At 35.0% G+C, this 19,795-nt stretch overlaps 1 long non-coding RNA gene across 1 annotated transcript; it reads right to left on the bottom strand.

Annotated features, from left to right (window-relative positions):
- Positions 1 to 414: 414 nt before the first annotated feature.
- LOC142152314 (uncharacterized) lies at positions 415 to 6,764 on the bottom strand. Its single transcript, XR_012691317.1, has 6 exons — positions 6,728 to 6,764; positions 5,486 to 5,521; positions 5,087 to 5,122; positions 3,464 to 3,499; positions 2,320 to 2,355; positions 415 to 455 (listed from the first exon to the last, which is right to left on the bottom strand). It is a non-coding gene; the product is annotated as an uncharacterized LOC142152314 (long non-coding RNA).
- Positions 6,765 to 19,795: the final 13,031 nt, after the last annotated feature.

Genomic DNA, 19,795 nt, shown 5'->3' on the forward strand with positions numbered 1-19,795 from the left:
TTAGTACATCAAATTCAAGCAATTTTGTTGCATATTTTGGATACATATACTGCCTCTACATAATATTGTATTAACTTGCAATAGTTGTATTTGCACTTAATTGATCTGCAATGGCCTCCATGCAATTATTTTTCATGAGGATCCAATGACAAACCACAATAACAGACATTTCACGTTCTGATCCTCACTCTCATACCCGCTTCTGCAGACATTTCAAAGGTATGAAAAATAAAGTTCACCACTTTTGGGGATAATTCAGTTTTAAGATCTTTCTTTGAATATATTGGTTGTAAAAAAACCCCTAAACTTTCCTCGTATTAATAATTCTTCTGTTGGATTCTAAAGCCAAACAGCTTATTTGTTTTTAAATTAATTGACAGTGCAAAATTGTATTTTTTAATGTAAGTTAAGTATACCTGTATATACTGTGGTTGTTGGTGGTGGTGAAGTTTCTTCTGAAATTAAATTAATTAGTCTGTTAATATATACATGAATGTAAGTTGCACATATAATCAATCGCTTAAAAATCAACAGCAATCCATAAAATCTCAACTCTACATACTTTCTTTATGTCAAACCCCTTTCTCCAAGCCACATATGAAAGCTAGAATAAGATATAGGGTGGAAAAGCTTTATTGGTGAGACCAAGTAAACAGGTATATAGTACTTAAGTGCTGCACAAATGCAATTGGTGACCATCTGTCTTTTCTTAAATGTAAAGGTGGTTCTGACACTGGTTCGTCCAATCTGCTATAAATTTTGAAAATTTGCAATAAATTCTTAAAATATAAATAGGCTAAAATAATCATGCTATATTCAAGCAATATCTTGGACACATAAGCTGCCTTTACATAGTATTTGATTAACCTACAGTTCCTGTGTTTGCAGGTAATTGACCTGCACTGGCATCTGTGAAATTATTTTTACCAAGGCTCCATGATACTTTGGAAGGAGTTGTGAACAGGAGGACCAATAACAAACTGCAATAATGGACATTGCATCTTCTGATTGCTCTTCACACCGCCACCTGAAGCCATTTGAGAGTGGTGAAAAATAATGTTCACTAATTTATGTGTCAATGCAGTTTAAAGATATTTTTTTTAATATATTGGCTGTAAAACTTAGTCTCATTAACATGTCTTCTGCTGAATGCCAAAACCAAGTAAATTAATGATTTAAAAATGACACCATAATGCAATATGGTCTTTTTTAATGTGTGACAGGATGGACCACCTATGCCACCCTGTCTGTTGCTGCTGGAAACCAGCTGGGCTTACTTTGCCACCGTTCCCTTTTTTTATTCCAAATGCACCCTCTAACCGAGTAGGAGGGGCTTACAAATGCTGCCACCACTGGACTCCTTACTGGCATCCAGAACTGGGTTCCTTCTGGGTAACTTTCATTGCTAGTGTACCCCGTTGCTGGTGTACCTGGACTGATACCACTGACCTCTTACTATGGATCAGGGTTGCTGTGGATGGATCCCCCTGGCCTATCACACTGGCCAGAGCTGCTGGGTAGCAGCTAGAGTGGTGGTACCGGAGAGCTGGGTCTGAACCTCAGAACAGCCGGGAACGGATTAGAGTTGGGTCTAATCTGTAGGTCACAGGAATTTCAGCATGGAGAAGTTTTCAAGCAGGTCTTTAAAGCAAAAGATGTTTATTTGCTCAAGTAGTCCTAAGATGGACAGTTCACACGCCAATCTGTGGTACTAGTCTGTGGTTTCCAGAAGTATAGATAGTACAAGAATGATACATTCAATAAAACTAGTGCTGTTTTTATACAGTTTTAGGCACAGCCTCACAGGGTAAGCCAGCCCCCTAAAGTCTGAGTTATTTTTAGTAACAGGATGCAATATGTTTACCCAAACATGGATTGAAATGCAATTTATACTTAAAAATATTTACACTTTTCTGCGATATCCTGAATCCCATTGATCAGAGATTTCCTTTCGCTTTAACCAGGATTCAGGCAACAGCTCCCTGCCGTGCATTCAAGTGTTGGTCACACACATTGAACAGACTCATTTAACATTTCCTGCAATCCCCAAAACAGTCTCCCTCCTCACATATGCCTAATTGGAGATTTCCTCTAGCAAAGCTACAACCACAAACAAGTCATCTCCCATACACAAAAGACTTCCTCAACAAATGCTTATTTCATCAGAAATGAATGCAATTTCTCTACAAAGTGTACCAAGATACAGTAAAATCAGTACATTGCAATGATAAATAAGCTCCCTGCGCTATTTCCTTTTAATAAATTTATACCATAAGTTATTTATAAGTGATCCAGTTACACTATGTAAATTAATTGTACCTATATATCCTGAGGTTGTTGTTGGTGGTGTTTCTTCTGAAATTAAATTAATTACTTTGTTAATACGTACATAAAAATACATTGCTAACATTTTAACTACTTCAAAACCAAGAGGTTTTCAAGATGCATAAAATAGCAGCCCAACCTGCTTAATTTATGTCTACTCCTCTCACCCCCAGCACATAAATTTATTATTGTAGAACTGTGTAGAGAACTGAACTCCGTCTTTTCTATATTCCTACTTTATCAACAGTTTTAAATTAACTTTGGCACCTAACTTCAATCTTTTGACAATGTATTCTAAAAATGAATATCAATGGTACTGATTGTTGTACAGCTCCCTTCTTCCCACAATTCCTTTCTGTTTTTCTGTACCCCCACCCTTCCCCAAATAATGTGTATACCTACAATAAAACACAATTTAATAAAAAAAAAAAAAAAAAACAGCAGCTTAGCTTTGACAAAAGCAAAACCAACTTGAAAACTTTGGGTTGGGATACAAAATCAAAAAACAGAATGGTTTACTTATTTCTAATAATAAGTTTCTCTTTCTGTGGGATATCAAAATGAATTCCTTTTGTTCACCATTCCTTCTTCTCCTTTTCATACAATATATACAGGTAGAGCACTTTGCAATATCTTAGGAAACAACTGCAAACAGATATATTTAATGCAAAACTTGATTTCATCGCCATGAATGATTAATCGAACAAAAAGCTGCAGTGAAAGGAAGTAAGGAAGGAAAGAAACGCCCTGAATCTTGGACCTCTTTTGGAAGGCAAAGTCTGTTTCCCCATATAAAGATGTTTGGTTAGACACAAAAAGCAACAAACAAGAGTTTCACACATAATGACTGGTCCTAAATACAATTAAAGTTAAAACGCAAAAATAGGCCATTGTGTCTTAAATTCCAGTTCCAAGTTATTTCCAGTGCTGGCTGCAATTATTAGAATGAAGTTTGATATTGAATTAATAGCTTTTTACATACACAAATACATGCATATTTCACATTATCTCATTTAGATTAAACCCACTTGTGCAACATTGGAAGAAGTAAATTGCACTAATGTTATCATGTTAGAAAATTAAAGCTGGTTCAGGTGAAATATGCAAATGATAAAACAATATGGTTTTTATAATTCACCTTCATATACTGTGTGTGTTGGTTGCATTTCTTGCCCTGTAAATATAAAAATGTTCTGTTAATGTTCATTTTTTTTCCATGAACAAAAGACAGGTATTTATCAACAGAATACTAGAATAATAAAAATGAATAAATAATTGTTGCTGCTTTGTAATAATGTTAATACACACAGATATGATCACTGAGGGCCTGATTCAGAGTGGAATGCAAGATTAAGCGTGACTTGCATTTGAAAACATTTATGGAAAGTAGATGCTTATACTTGACAAGACACACCCCTCAGACATTTACATCTAGCTTGCGAACATGTACAAAAACCATTTATTTTATATGTTTTAAACGTAATTCCTATGAAGCATCATTTAAACTTGAATAACATAGCTAATGCAGCAGGAACATGTGTACAAAAACAATAATTTTTCTTTCCCACAAATGAAAGATTAAAGAAAAAAGTAATCTATAGCCCAATGACTACTAAAGTCTCAATAAGCTTCTGCAAATCATTAGAAAACCTCTATTTAAGTAAGTAATTCTCTAACTCAGGGGTTTGACATTATTATCTGCTACTTACACCTGCCCCTGACCACCCGCAAGAAAACCTCCTTTCACTCGTAACTGTGACTATATCCCAGTCTGAATCTGAAAATAATTGTTCGAACACAACCTTACTGTACATTTCCTATATTAGAACGCGCCTTCCCTCTCCCGTTATTCTTTTTCAGGTGTAAGGAGAGATAAGTGCCAAAAAGTTGCAGGTCTGAATAGCCGCAATAGCATATTATTACTTTCTGAGCATGCACAGTGTGAAAAAATTCAAAGATACGATACACAAATAGGAGTATGTCTCACTCTGAATCATGACCTGAGTATCAGATTCTCAATTCCTGTGTTGAGCATAGCAAAGCATAGCTAAATATAACTAAGTGAGTAGAAAGGTCAGGGTCATTTTCTAATGTATATTTTTTAGGCATATTGCTCAAAAAATAGGGAAAAGCCTTTTATCAGAAAACCTAAAGTTCCAAACATTAGAGATAATAGAACATATACCTGTATATGATATTTTTAAATATTACTAGGGATTCATCTCTTTACTCTGTATTCCCTTAATGCATAGACCTCATGTTTTTTGTCTTTTTATTTTTATTATTCTGTTTCTGTTGATATGTGTGTGCTTATGTGCATATACTGTATATAATCAGTAAAATATATTTTACACTAATCTAACAATATATTTCCATCTTTTGCTATTTGAAATGTGGGGAATCTGCAATTTTCAGTTCAATAAGTTTAATATTTTGTTAATAATCAGCAATGGTATAGTAAAAATATGCATATCATTATTAGTTAGTAATTTTTGATATCATATGAACTGATTCTGAAGTTGTGATATGTCTAACTTGTGTTATGAAGAACCTTTAATAAATTAAAAAATAATAGATTCTTCATTATTTTAGGTAAATGCTCACTTTGAAACGCTGGTACAGCAGCAAATGCTAAGAAATTACTGTGCCTTCTAAACAAAACGCTTAACATAGCTTTGAGACAATTTGACTTAGGAGAACGTAAATTTCCAGGAAAATTAGGTATCGCATAGAAATGGCTACAACGGCTACGTTAAATTACCTGCTGCTGATTCACTAGGAGGTGGTGCAACATTGACTAAAAAGTTAAGAAATGAGCATTAACATGTGAAATAAACATAATGCTGCTATCTTTTAACAAATGAATCTCGAGAAGAAATATCGGCATTTCAATGAAACATTCCCAATTCACAATGTCAATAAGGAGATAACAGTTTGTGCAGTATTCCGAACAGTGATGTTCAAGTAAAATGTAAATTAGATTCTTTAGTTTACTTTTGTAAACATTTTATCAAAGGAATCACAGAATTTGTTAGCTTCCTATACCTAACTTTGGCTCTAACTAAAGTGTCTACTGCTGGATGCTAAAACCAAATAGCTTAACTGTTTTAAAAACAAATGCTGCTGTAATATGGTTGTTATTTATGTAAATTAATCGTACCAACATAGCCTGAGGGTCCTGCTGGTGTTGTTTCTCCTGAAATGAAATAAATTGCTCTGTTAAGATGTACATAAAATACATTAAAAAAGTAAGAGTTGATTAGAATATCAACTATTTTTGCTTTCTGTATATCTAATCCCTCACTCTAGGTAAACATACATAGTTTACTTTTGTAGCATTTTCTAACATTTTATCAAAGGAATCACAGAATTTGTTAGCTTCCTCCCACCAAAAAAGCCTTTTCTAGTACCAAGCAGTGATTATTTCTTAAGGACAATAAAGCTTACATTTTTTCATTGAAATATCTCCCACCAAGCTTGTGTGTCCCCAATTTGGCACTGTTCTGACAACACAAGCTTGATTTACATTGTGTAGAATATATGTCAATGCTTTATCTTATGGTACTACAGCTCTGGTGTGCTTTACAATATATATAACTGTTAGTGACTGATGTTGGAGGGTGCTAAGCAGGAGAGATTCATTCAAATATTCTGTTAGTGTCTCAATATTTACAAATTTTAGAGAGAACAGTAAAGATAGTTGGGCTCGCTATTTCCATCTGAATAGAACTAGGTCTCTGTTAATAAAAGTGGCATTACTTGAAACGTAGACTCTGCCCACCTGTCCTTCCAGGTATAATTCAATTATCTTGAGCAAGTGGGGTGCTGAATGAATCCCCCCAGATATTAACCTTCTGTTTGGTACCACCTTGTGGTGTAAGGTTATTGTTTCTTATGTTTGCCTGTATTTTTGTGTCGGATGCGTTTTGTGCTGTTCTGTTTTACCATGGCTACTGTCAACTAGCATTCTATGTCTGTCCTTAATGCATGCATCTGAAACACCCTCTGCTCAGGCATTACAAATGGTCAGAAAATATGTTTCAAGTGGCACCTAAATACCCACCCACCCTTCTTATAAATATTGTATTTGTGGGCTAAATTGTTTGACACAGACCATGCTGGTTATTCCTCCACTTTTATTGCAAGAATGTGCCCACCTTGGACAGATAACAAAAAGAAGTCTCGGCCAATCATAGTGAGGACAAATATAGTAACATCGGTAGCAGTGTTTATGGAATAATATTTTAGGTGGTATTGCAGCATTAACATCCCTCTTTGAAAATATACCTAACTTTGGCTCTAACTAAAGTGTCTACTGCTGGATGCTAAAACGAAATAGCTTAACTGTTTTAAAAATAAATGCTGCTCTAATATGGTTTTTATTTATGTAAATTAATTGTACCAATATAGTCTGGGGATCCTGCTGGTGTTGTTTCTTCTGAAATTAAATAAATTGCTCTGTTAAGTTGTACATAAAATACATTGAAAACATTATTAATCAGTTAAAAAGTAAGAGATAAATACAATATCAAATCTTTGTGCTTTTTGGATATCTAATACCTCACTCTAAGTAAACATACATAGTTTACTTTTGTAGAATTTTTTAACATTTTATTAAAGGAATCACAGAATTTGTTAGCTTCCTCCCTAAAAAAAAGCCTCTTCTACTACCAAGCAGTGGTTATTTCTTAGTTACAATAAGGCTTACATTTTTTCTTTGAAATATCTCCCACCAAGCTTGTGTGTCCCTAATTTGAAACTGTTCTGACAAGACAAGCTTGAGTTACATTGTGTAAAATATTTTTCATTGCTTTATCTTATGGTACTACAGCTCTGGTGTGCTTTTCAATATATATAACTGTTAGTGACTGATGTTGGAGGGTGCTAAGCAGGAGAGATTCATTCAAATATTCTGTTAGTGTCTCAATATCTACAAATTTTAGAGATTACAGTAAAGATAGCTGGGCTCGCTATTTCCTTCTGAATAGAACTAGGTCTCTGTTAATAAAAGTGGCATTAATTGAAACGTAGGCTCTGCCCACCTGTCATTACAGGTATAATTCAATTATCTTGAGCAAGTGGGGAGATGAACGAATACCCTCAGATATTAACCTTCTGTTGGGTGCCAACTTGTGGTGTAAGGTTATTGTTTCTTATGTTTGCCTGTACCTTTGTGTCGGATGGGTTTTTTCTGCTGTTCTGTTTTACCATGGCTACTGTCAACTAGCATTCTATGTCTGTCCTTAATGCATGCATCTGAAACACCCTCCGCTCAGGCATTACAAATGGTCAGAAAATATGTTTCAAGTAGCACCTAAATACCCACCCACCCTTCTTAAAAATATTGTATTTGTGGGCTAAATTGTTTGACACAGACCATGCTGGTTGTTCCTCCACTTTTATTGCAAGAATGTGCCCACCTTGGACAGATAACAAAAAGAAGTCTCGACCATTTATAGTAAGGACAAATATAGTAACATCGGTAGCAGTGTCTATGGAATAATAATTTAGGTGGTATTGCAGCATTAACATCGCTCTTTGAAAATATACCTAACTTTGGCTCTAACTAAAGTGTCTACTGCTGGATGCTAAAACCAAATAGCTTAACTGTTTTAAAAACAAATGCTGCTGTATTATGATTGCTATTTATGTAAATTAATTGTACCAATATAGTCTGGGGATCCTGCTGGTGTTTTTTCTCCTGAAATGAAATAAATTGCTATGTTAAGATGTACATAAAATACATTGAATACATTATTAATCAGTTAAAAAGTAAGAGATAAATACAATAGCATATCTTTGTGCTTTCTGTATATCTAATACCGCACTCTAAGTAAACATACATAGTTTACTTTTATAGCATTTACTAACATTTTATCAAAGGAATCACAGAATTTGTTAGTTTCCTCCCTAAAAAAAAGCCTCTTCTATTATCAAGCAGTGGTTATTTCTTAGGGACAATAAAGCTTACATTTTTTTCTTTGAAATATCTCCCACCAAGCTTGCGTGTCCCTAATTTGACATTGTTCTGACAAGACAAGCTTGATTTACATTGTGTAAAATATTTGTCAATGCTTTATCTTATGGTACTACAGCTCTGGTGTGCTTTTCAATATATATAACTGGTAATGACTGATGTTGGAGGGTGCTAAGCAGGAGAGATTCATTCAAATATTCTGTTAGTGTCTCAATATTTACAAATTTTAGAGATAACAGTAAAGATAGCTGGGCTCGCTATTTCCTTCTGAATAGAACTAGGTATCTGTTAATAAAAGAGGTATTAATTAAAACGTAGACTCTGCCCACCTGTCATTCCAGGTATAATTCAATTATCTTGAGCAAGTGGGGAGCTGAACGAATACCCTCAGATATTAACCTTCTGTTGGGTGCCAACTTGTGGTGCAAGGTTATTGTTTCTTATGTTTGCCTGTACCTTTGTGTCGGATGTGTTTTGTGCTGTTCTGTTTTACCATGGCTACTGTCAACTAGCATTCTATGTCTGTCCTTAATGCATGCATCTGAATCACCCTCTGCTCAGGCATTATAAATGGTCAGAAAATATGTTTCAAGTGGCACCCAAATACCCACCCACCCTTCTTATAAATATTGTATTTGTGGGCTAAATTGTTTGACACAGACCATGCTGGTTATTCCTCCACTTTTATTGCAAGAATGTGCCCACCTTGGACAGATAACAAAAAGAAGTCTCGGCCAATCGTAGTGAGGACAAATATAGTAACATCGGTAGCAGTGTCTATGGAATAATAATTTAGGTGGTATTGCAGCATTAACATCCCTTTTTGAAAATATACCTAACTTTGGCTCTAACTAAAGTGTCTACTGCTGGATGCTAAAACCAAATAGCTTAACTGTTTTAAAAACAAATGCTGCTGTAATATGGTTGCTATTTATGTAAATTAATTGTACCAATATAGTCTTGGGATCCTGCTGGTGTTGTTTCTCCTGAAATTAAATAAATTGCTCTGATAAGATGTACATAAAATACATTGTAAACATTATTAATCAGTTAAAAAGTAAGAGATGAATACAATATCATAGCTTTGTGCTTTCTGTATATCTAATACCTCACTCTAAGTAAACATACATAGTTTACTTTTGTAGCATTTTCTAACATTTTAGCAAAGGAATCACAGAATTTGTTAGCTTCCTCCCTAAAAAAAAGCCTCTTCTATTACCAAGCAGTGGTTAAGTGGTTATTTCATAGGGACAATAAAGCTTACATTTTTTTCTTTGAAATATCTCCCACCAAGCTTGCGTGTCCCTAATTTGACACTGTTCTGACAAGACAAGCTTGATTTACATTGTGTAAAATATTTGTCAATGCTTTATCTTATGGTACTACAGCTCTGGTGTGTTTTTTAATATATGTAACTGGTAATGACTGATGTTGGAGGGTGCTAAGCAGGAGAGATTCATTCAAATATTCATTTAGTGTCTCAATATTTACAAATTTTAGAGATAACAGTAAAGATAGCTGGGCTCGCTATTTCCTTCTGAATAGAACTAGGTCTCTGTTAATAAAAGTGGCATTAATTAAAACGTAGACTCTGCCCACCTGTCATTCCAGGTATAATTCAATTATCTTGAGCAAGTGGGGAGCTGAACGAATAGCCTCAGATATTAACCTTTTGTTGGGTGCCAACTTGTGGTGCAAGGTTATTGTTTCTTATGTTTGCCTGTACCTTTGTTTTGGATGTGTTTTGTGCTGTTCTGTTTTACCATGGCTACTGTCAACTAGCATTCTATGTCTGTCCTTAAAGCATGCATCTCAATCACCCTCTGCTCAGGCATTACAAATGGTCAGAAAATATGTTTCAAGTGGCACCTAAATACCCACCCACCCTTCTTATAAATATTGTATTTGTGGGCTAAATTGTTTGACACAGACCATGCTGGTTATTCCTCCACTTTTATTGCAAGAATGTGCCCACCTTGGACAGATAACAAAAAGAAGTCTCGGCCAATCGTAGTGAGGACAAATATAGTAACATCGGTAGCAGTGTCTATGGAATAATACCTTAGGTGGTATTGCAGCATTAACATCCCTCTTTGAAAATATACCTAACTTTGGCTCTAACTAAAGTATCTACTGCTGGATGCGAAAACCAAATAGCTTAACTGTTATAAAAACTAATGCTGCTGTAATATGGTTGGTATTTATGTAAATTAATTGTACCAATATAGTCTGGGGATCCTGCTGGTGTTGTTTCTCCTGAAATTAAATAAATTGCTATGTTAAGATGTACATAAAATACATTGAAAACATTATTAATCAGTTAAAAAGTAAGAGATGAATACAATATCATAGCTTTGTGCTTTCTGTATATCTAATACCTCACTCTAAGTAAACATACATAGTTTACTTTTGTAGCATTTTCTAACATTTTATCAAAGGAATCACAGAATTTGTTAGCTTCCTCCCTAAAAAAAAGCCTCTTCTATTACCAAGCAGTGGTTAAGTGGTTATTTCTTAGGGACAATAAAGCTTACATTTTTTTCTTTGAAATATCTCCCACCAAGCTTGCGTGTCCCTAATTTGACACTGTTCTGACAAGACAAGCTTGATTTACATTGTGTAAAATATTTGTCAATGCTTTATCTTATGGTACTACAGCTCTGGTGTGCTTTTCAATATATATAACTGGTAATGACTGATGTTGGAGGGTGCTAAGCAGGAGAGATTCATTCAAATATTCTGTTAGTGTCTCAATATTTACAAATTTTAGAGATAACAGTAAAGATAGCTGGGCTCGCTATTTCCTTCTGAATAGAACTAGGTATCTGTTAATAAAAGTGGTATTAATTAAAATGTAGACTCTGCCCACCTGTCATTCCAGGTATAATTCAATTATCTTGAGCAAGTGGGGAGCTGAACGAATAGCCTCAGATATTAACCTTCTGTTGGGTGCCAACTTGTGGTGCAAGGGTATTGTTTCTTATGTTTGCCTGTACCTTTGTGTCGGATGTGTTTTGTGCTGTTCTGTTTTACCATGGCTACTGTCAACTAGCATTCTATGTCTGTCCTTAAAGCATGCATCTCAATCACCCTCTGCTCAGGCATTACAAATGGTCAGAAAATATGTTTCAAGTGGCACCCAAATACCCACCCACCCTTCTTATAAATATTGTATTTGTGGGCTAAATTGTTTGACACAGACCATGCTGGTTATTCCTCCACTTTTATTGCAAGAATGTGCCCACCTTGGACAGATAACAAAAAGAAGTCTCGGCCAATCATAGTGAGGACAAATATAGTAACATCGGTAGCAGTGTCTATGGAATAATAATTTAGGTGGTATTGCAGCATTAACATCCCTTTTTGAAAATATACTTAACTTTGGCTCTAACTAAAGTGTCTACTGCTGGATGCTAAAACCAAATAGCTTAACTGTTTTAAAAACAAATGCTGCTGTAATATGGTTGCTATTTATGTAAATTAATTGTACCAATATAGTCTGGGGATCCTGCTGGTGTTGTTTCTCCTGAAATTAAATAAATTGCTCTGATAAGATGTACATAAAATACATTGAAAACATTATTAATCAGTTAAAAAGTAAGAGATGAATACAATATCATAGCTTTGTGCTTTCTGTATATCTAATACCTTACTCTAAGTAAACATACATAGTTTACTTTTGTAGCATTTTCTAACATTTTATCAAAGGAATCACAGAATTTGTTAGCTTCCTCCCTAAAAAAAAGCCTCTTCTATTAACAAGCAGTGGTTAAGTGGTTATTTCTTAGGGACAATAAAGCTTACATTTTTTTCTTTGAAATATCTCCCACCAAGCTTGCGTGTCCCTAATTTGACACTGTTCTGACAAGACAAGCTTGATTTACATTGTGTAAAATATTTGTCAATGCTTTATCTTATGGTACTACAGCTCTGGTGTGCTTTTCAATATATATAACTGGTAATGACTGATGTTGGAGGGTGCTAAGCAGGAGAGATTCATTCAAATATTCTGTTAGTGTCTCAATATTTACAAATTTTAGAGATAACAGTAAAGATAGCTGGGCTCGCTATTTCCTTCTGAATAGAACTAGGTATCTGTTAATAAAAGTGGTATTAATTAAAACGTAGACTCTGCCCACCTGTCATTCCAGGTATAATTCAATTATCTTGAGCAAGTGGGGAGCTGAACGAATACCCTCAGATATTAACCTTCTGTTGGGTGCCAACTTGTGGTGCAAGGTTATTGTTTCTTATGTTTGCCTGTACCTTTGTGTCGGATGTGTTTTGTGCTGTTCTGTTTTACCATGGCTACTGTCAACTAGCATTCTATGTCTGTCCTTAATGCATGCATCTGAATCACCCTCTGCTCAGGCATTACAAATGTTTAGAAAATATGTTTCAAGTGGCACCCAAATACCCACCCACCCTTCTTATAAATATTGTATTTGTGGGCTAAATTGTTTGACACAGACCATGCTGGTTATTCCTCCACTTTTATTGCAAGAATGTGCCCACCTTGGACAGATAACAAAAAGAAGTCTCGGCCAATCGTAGTGAGGACAAATATAGTAACATCGGTAGCAGTGTCTATGGAATAATAATTTAGGTGGTATTGCAGCATTAACATCCCTTTTTGAAAATATACCTAACTTTGGCTCTAACTAAAGTGTCTACTGCTGGATGCTAAAACCAAATAGCTTAACTGTTTTAAAAACAAATGCTGCTGTAATATGGTTGCTATTTATGTAAATTAATTGTACCAATATAGTCCGGGGATCCTGCTGGTGTTGTTTCTCCTGAAATTAAATAAATTGCTCTGATAAGATGTACATAAAATACATTGAAAACATTATTAATCAGTTAAAAAGTAAGCGATGAATACAATATCATAGCTTTGTGCTTTCTGTATATCTAATACCTCACTCTAAGTAAACATACATAGTTTACTTTTGTAGCATTTTCTAACATTTTATCAAAGGAATCACAGAATTTGTTAGCTTCCTCCCTAAAAAAAAGCCTCTTCTATTAACAAGCAGTGGTTAAGTGGTTATTTCTTAAGGACAATAAAGCTTACATTTTTTTCTTTGAAATATCTCCCACCAAGCTTGCGTGTCCCTAATTTGACACTGTTCTGACAAGACAAGCTTGATTTACATTGTGTAAAATATTTGTCAATGCTTTATCTTATGGTACTACAGCTCTGGTGTGCTTTTCAATATATATAACTGGTAATGACTGATGTTGGAGGGTGCTAAGCAGGAGAGATTCATTCATATATTCTGTTAGTGTCTCAATATTTACAAATTTTAGAGATAACAGTAAAGATAGCTGGGCTCGCTATTTCCTTCTGAATAGAACTAGGTATCTGTTAATAAAAGTGGTATTAATTAAAACGTAGACTCTGCCCACCTGTCATTCCAGGTATAATTCAATTATCTTGAGCAAGTGGGGAGCTGAACGAATACCCTCAGATATTAACCTTCTGTTGGGTGCCAACTTGTGGTGCAAGGTTATTGTTTCTTATGTTTGCCTGTACCTTTGTGTCGGATGTGTTTTGTGCTGTTCTGTTTTACCATGGCTACTGTCAACTAGCATTCTATGTCTGTCCTTAATGCATGCATCTGAATCACCCTCTGCTCAGGCATTACAAATGGTCAGAAAATATGTTTCAAGCGGCACCCAAATACCCACCCACCCTTCTTATAAATATTGTATTTGTGGGCTAAATTGTTTGACACAGACCATGCTGGTTATTCCTCCACTTTTATTGCAAGAATGTGCCCACCTTGGACAGATAACAAAAAGAAGTCTCGGCCAATCGTAGTGAGGACAAATATAGTAACATCGGTAGCAGTGTCTATGGAATAATAATTTAGGTGGTATTGCAGCATTAACATCCCTTTTTGAAAATATACCTAACTTTGGCTTTAACTAAAGTGTCTACTGCTGGATGCTAAAACCAAATAGCTTAACTGTTTTAAAAACAAATGCTGCTGTAATATGGTTGCTATTTATGTAAATTAATTGTACCAATATAGTCTGGGGATCCTGCTGGTGTTGTTTCTCCTGAAATTAAATAAATTGCTCTGATAAGATGTACATAAAATACATTGAAAACATTATTAATCAGTTAAAAAGTAAGAGATGAATACAATATCATAGCTTTGTGCTTTCTGTATATCTAATACCTCACTCTAAGTAAACATACATAGTTTACTTTTGTAGCATTTTCTAACATTTTATCAAAGGAATCACAGAATTTGTTAGCTTCCTCCCTAAAAGAAAGCCTCTTCTATTAACAAGCAGTGGTTAAGTGGTTATTTCTTAAGGACAATAAAGCTTACATTTTTTTCTTTGAAATATCTCCCACCAAGCTTGCGTGTCCCTAATTTGACACTGTTCTGACAAGACAAGCTTGATTTACATTGTGTAAAATATTTGTCAATTCTTTATCTTATGGTACTACAGCTCTGGTGTGCTTTTCAATATATATAACTGGTAATGACTGATGTTGGAGGGTGCTAAGCAGGAGAGATTCATTCAAATATTCTGTTAGTGTCTCAATATTTACAAATTTTAGAGATAACAGTAAAGATAGCTGGGCTCGCTATTTCCTTCTGAATAGAACTAGGTATCTGTTAATAAAAGTGGTATTAATTAAAACGTAGACTCTGCCCACCTGTCATTCCAGGTATAATTCAATTATCTTGAGCAAGTGGGGAGCTGAACGAATAGCCTCAGATATTAACCTTCTGTTGGGTGCCAACTTGTGGTGCAAGGGTATTGTTTCTTATGTTTGCCTGTACCTTTGTGTCGGATGTGTTTTGTGCTGTTCTGTTTTACCATGGCTACTGTCAACTAGCATTCTATGTCTGTCCTTAAAGCATGCATCTGAATCACCCTCTGCTCAGGCATTACAAATGGTCAGAAAATATGTTTCAAGTGGCACCCAAATACCCACCCACCCTTCTTATAAATATTGTATTTGTGGGCTAAATTGTTTGACACAGACCATGCTGGTTATTCCTCCACTTTTATTGCAAGAGTGTGCCCACCTTGGACAGATAACAAAAAGAAGTCTCGGACAATCGTAGTGAGGACAAATCTAGTAACATCGGTAGCAGTGTCTATGGAATGATAATTTAGGTGGTATTGCAGCATTAACATCCCTCTTTGAAAATATACTTAACTTTGGCTCTAACTAAAGTGTCTACTGCTGGATGCGAAAACCAAATAGCTTAACTGTTATAAAAACAAATGCTGCTGTAATATGGTTGCTATTTATGTAAATTAATTGTACCAATATAGTCTTGGGATCCTGCTGGTGTTTTTTCTCCTGAAATTAAAAAAATTGCTATGTTAAGATGTACATAAAATACATTGAAAACATTATTAATCAGTTAAAAAGTAAGAGATAAATACAATATCATATCTTTGTGCTTTCTGTATATCTAATACCTCACTCTAAGTAAACATACATAGTTTACTTTTGTAGCATTTTCTAACATTTTATCAAAGGAATCACAGAATTTGTTAGGTTCCTCCCTAAAAAAAAAGCCTATTCTACTACCAAGCAGTGGTTATTTCTTAGGGACAATAAAGCTTACATTTTTTCTTTGAAATATCTCCCACCAAGCTTGTGTGTCCCTAATTTGACACTGTTCTGACAAGACAAGCTTGATTTACATTGCGTAAAATATTTTTCAATGCTCTATCTTATGGTACTACAGCTCTGGTGTGCTTTTCAATATATATAACTGGTAATGACTGATGTTGGAGGATGCTAAGCAGGAGGGATTCATTCAAATATTCTGTTAGTGTCTCAATATTTACAAATTTTAGAGATAACAGTAAAGATAGCTGGGCTCGCTATTTCCTTCTGAATAGAACTAGGTCTCTGTTAATAAAAGTGGCATTAATTAAAACGTAGACTCTGCCCACCTGTCATTCCAGGTATAATTCAATTATCTTGAGCAAGTGGGGAGCTGAACGAATAGCCTCAGATATTACCCTTCTGTTGGGTGCCAACTTGTGGTGCAAGGGTATTGTTTCTTATGTTTGCCTGTACCTTTGTGTCGGATGTGATTTGTGCTGTTCTGTTTTACCATGGCTACTGTCAACTAGCATTCTATGTCTGTCCTTAAAGCATGCATCTGAATCACCCTCTGCTCAGGCATTACAAATGGTCAGAAAATATATTTCAAGTGGCACCCAAATACCCACCCACCCTTCTTATAAATATTGTATTTGTGGGCTAAATTGTTTGACACAGACCATGCTGGTTATTCCTCCACTTTTATTGCAAGAATGTGCCCACCTTGGACAGATAACAAAAAGAAGTCTCGGCCAATTATAGTGAGGACAAATATAGTAACATCGGTAGTAGGGTCTATGGAATAATAATTTAGGTGGTATTGCAGCATTAAAATCCCTCTTTGAAAATATACCTAACTTTGGCTCTAACTAAAGTGTCTACTGCTGGATGCTAAAACCAAATAGCTTAACTGTTTTAAAAACAAATGCTGATGTAATATGGTTGCTATTTATGTAAATTAATTGTACCAATATAGTCTGGGGATCCTGCTGGTGTTGTTTCTCCTGAAATTAAATAAATTGCTCTGATAAGATGTACATAAAATACATTGAAAACATTATTAATCAGTTAAAAAGTAAGAGATGAATACAATATCATAGCTTTGTGCTTTCTGTATATCTAATACCTCACTCTAAGTAAACATACATAGTTTACTTTTGTAGCATTTTCTAAAATTTTATCAAAGGAATCACAGAATTTTTTAGCTTCCTCCCTAAAAAAAAGCCTCTTCTATTACCAAGCAGTGGTTAAGTGGTTATTTCTTAGGGACAATAAAGCTTACATTTTTTTCTTTGAAATATCTCCCACCAAGCTTGTGTGTCCCTAATTTGACACTGTTCTGACAAGACAAGCTTGATTTACATTGTGTAAAATATTTGTCAATGCTTTATCTTATGGTACTATAGCTCTGGTGTGCTTTTCAATATATATAACTGGTAATGACTGATGTTGGAGGGTGCTAAGCAGGAGAGATTCATTCAAATATTCTGTTAGTGTCTCAATATTTACAAATTTTAGAGATAACAGTAAAGATAGCTGGGCTCGCTATTTCCTTCTGAATAGAACTAGGTCTCTGTTAATAAAAGTGGCATTAATTAAAACGTAGACTCTGCCCACCTGTCATTCCAGGTATAATTCAATTATCTTGAGCAAGTGGGGAGCTGAACGAATAGCCTCAGATATTAACCTTTTGTTGGGTGCCAACTTGTGGTGCAAGGTTATTGTTTCTTATGTTTGCCTGTACCTTTGTGTCGGATGTGTTTTGTGCTGTTCTGTTTTACCATGGCTACTGTCAACTAGCATTCTATGTCTGTCCTTAATGCATGCATCTGAATCACCCTCTGCTCAGGCATTAGAAATGGTCAGAATATATGTTTCAAGTGGCACCCAAATACCCACCCACCCTTCTCATAAATATTGTATTTGTGGGCTAAATTGTTTGACACAGACCATGCTGGTTATTCCTCCACTTTTATTGCAAGAATGTGCCCACCTTGGACAGATAACAAAAAGAAGTCTCGGCCAATCGTAGTGAGGACAAATATAGTAACATCGGTAGCAGTGTCTATAGAATAATACCTTAGGTGGTATTGCAGCATTAACATCCCTCTTTGAAAATATACCTAACTTTGGCTCTAACTAAAGTATCTACTGCTGGATGCTAAAACCAAATAGCTTAACTGTTTTAAAAACAAATGCTGCTGTAATATCGTTGCTATTTATGTAAATTAATTGTACCAATATAGTCTGGGGATCCTGCTGGTGTTTTTTCTCCTGAAATTAAATAAATTGCTATGTTAAGATGTACATAAAATACATTGAAAACATTATTAATCAGTTAAAAAGTAAGAGATAAATATAATATCATATCTTTGTGCTTTCTGTATATCTAATACCTCACTCTAAGTAAACATACATAGTTTACTTTTATAGCATTTTCTAACATTTTATCAAAGGAATCACAGAATTTGTTAGCTTCCTCCCTAAAAAAAAGCCTCTTCTATTACCAAGCAGTGGTTAAGTGGTTATTTCTTAGGGACAATAAAGCTTACATTTTTTCTTTGAAATATCTCCCACCAAGCTTGCGTGTCCCTAATTTGACAGTGTTCTGACAAGACAAGCTTGATTTACATTGCGGAAAATATTTTTCAATGCTTTATCTTATGGTACTACAGCTCTGGTGTGCTTTTCAATATATATAACTGGTAATGACTGATGTTGGAGGGTGCTAAGCAGGAGAGATTCATTCAAATATTCTGTTAGTGTCTCAATATTTACAAATTTTAGAGATAACAGTAAAGATAGCTGGGCTCACTATTTCCTTCTGAATAGAACTAGGTCTCTGTTAATAAAAGTGGCATTACTTGAAACGTAGACTGTGCCCAGCTGTCATTCCAGATATAATTCAATTATCTTGAGCAAGTGGGGAGATGAACGAATACCCTCAGATATTAACCTTCTGTTGGGTGCCAACTTGTGGTGCAAGGTTATTGTTTCTTATGTTTGCCTGTACCTTTGTGTCGGATGTGTTTTATGCTGTTCTGTTTTACCATGGCTATTGTCAACTAGCATTCTATGTCTGTCCTTAATGCATGCATCTGAATCACCCTCTGCTCAGGCATTACAAATGGTCAGAAAATATGTTTCAAGTGGCACCCAAATACCCACCCACCCTTCTTATAAATATTGTATTTGTGGGCTAAATTGTTTGACACAGACTATGCTGGTTATTCCTCCACTTTTATTGGAAGAATGTGCCCACCTTGGACAGTTAACAAAAAGAAATCTCGGCCAATCTTAGTGTGGACAAATATAGTAACATCGGTAGCAGTGTCTATGGAATAATAATTTAGGTGGTATTGCAGCATTAGCATCCCTCTTTGAAAATATACCTAACTTTGGCTCTAACTAAAGTGTCTACTGCTGGATGCTAAAACCAAATAGCTTAACTGTTTTAAAAACAAATGCTGCTGTAATATGGTTGCTATTTATGTAAATTAATTGTACCAATATAGTCTGGGGATCCTGCTGGTGTTGTTTCTCCTGAAATTAAATAAATTGCTCTGTTAAGATGTACATAAAATACATTGAAAACATTATTAATCAGTTAAAAAGTAAGAGATGAATACAATATCATATCTTTGTGCTTTCTGTATATCTAATTCCTCACTCTAATTAACATATAAAAGTTTGATAGAGAAATAGGATGGAAGAGTTAAATTGGGGAGGACAAGTATATAGGCAAGCAGTAAAGTAGAATAGTTGCAGATAATGCAGTTGGTGACCATTTGCTTTTTTAAATTGTGATTATATCTAGAGATGCTGGAATTTACTCCAGTGTGGATCCTGACTGAATGTTAGGATCGGCACTAAATTTCGAAAATTTGCAATAATTTCTT

The sequence above is a fragment of the Mixophyes fleayi genome, chromosome 4 (genome assembly GCF_038048845.1).
Source record: "Mixophyes fleayi isolate aMixFle1 chromosome 4, aMixFle1.hap1, whole genome shotgun sequence".
Taxonomy (NCBI): domain Eukaryota; kingdom Metazoa; phylum Chordata; class Amphibia; order Anura; family Limnodynastidae; genus Mixophyes; species Mixophyes fleayi.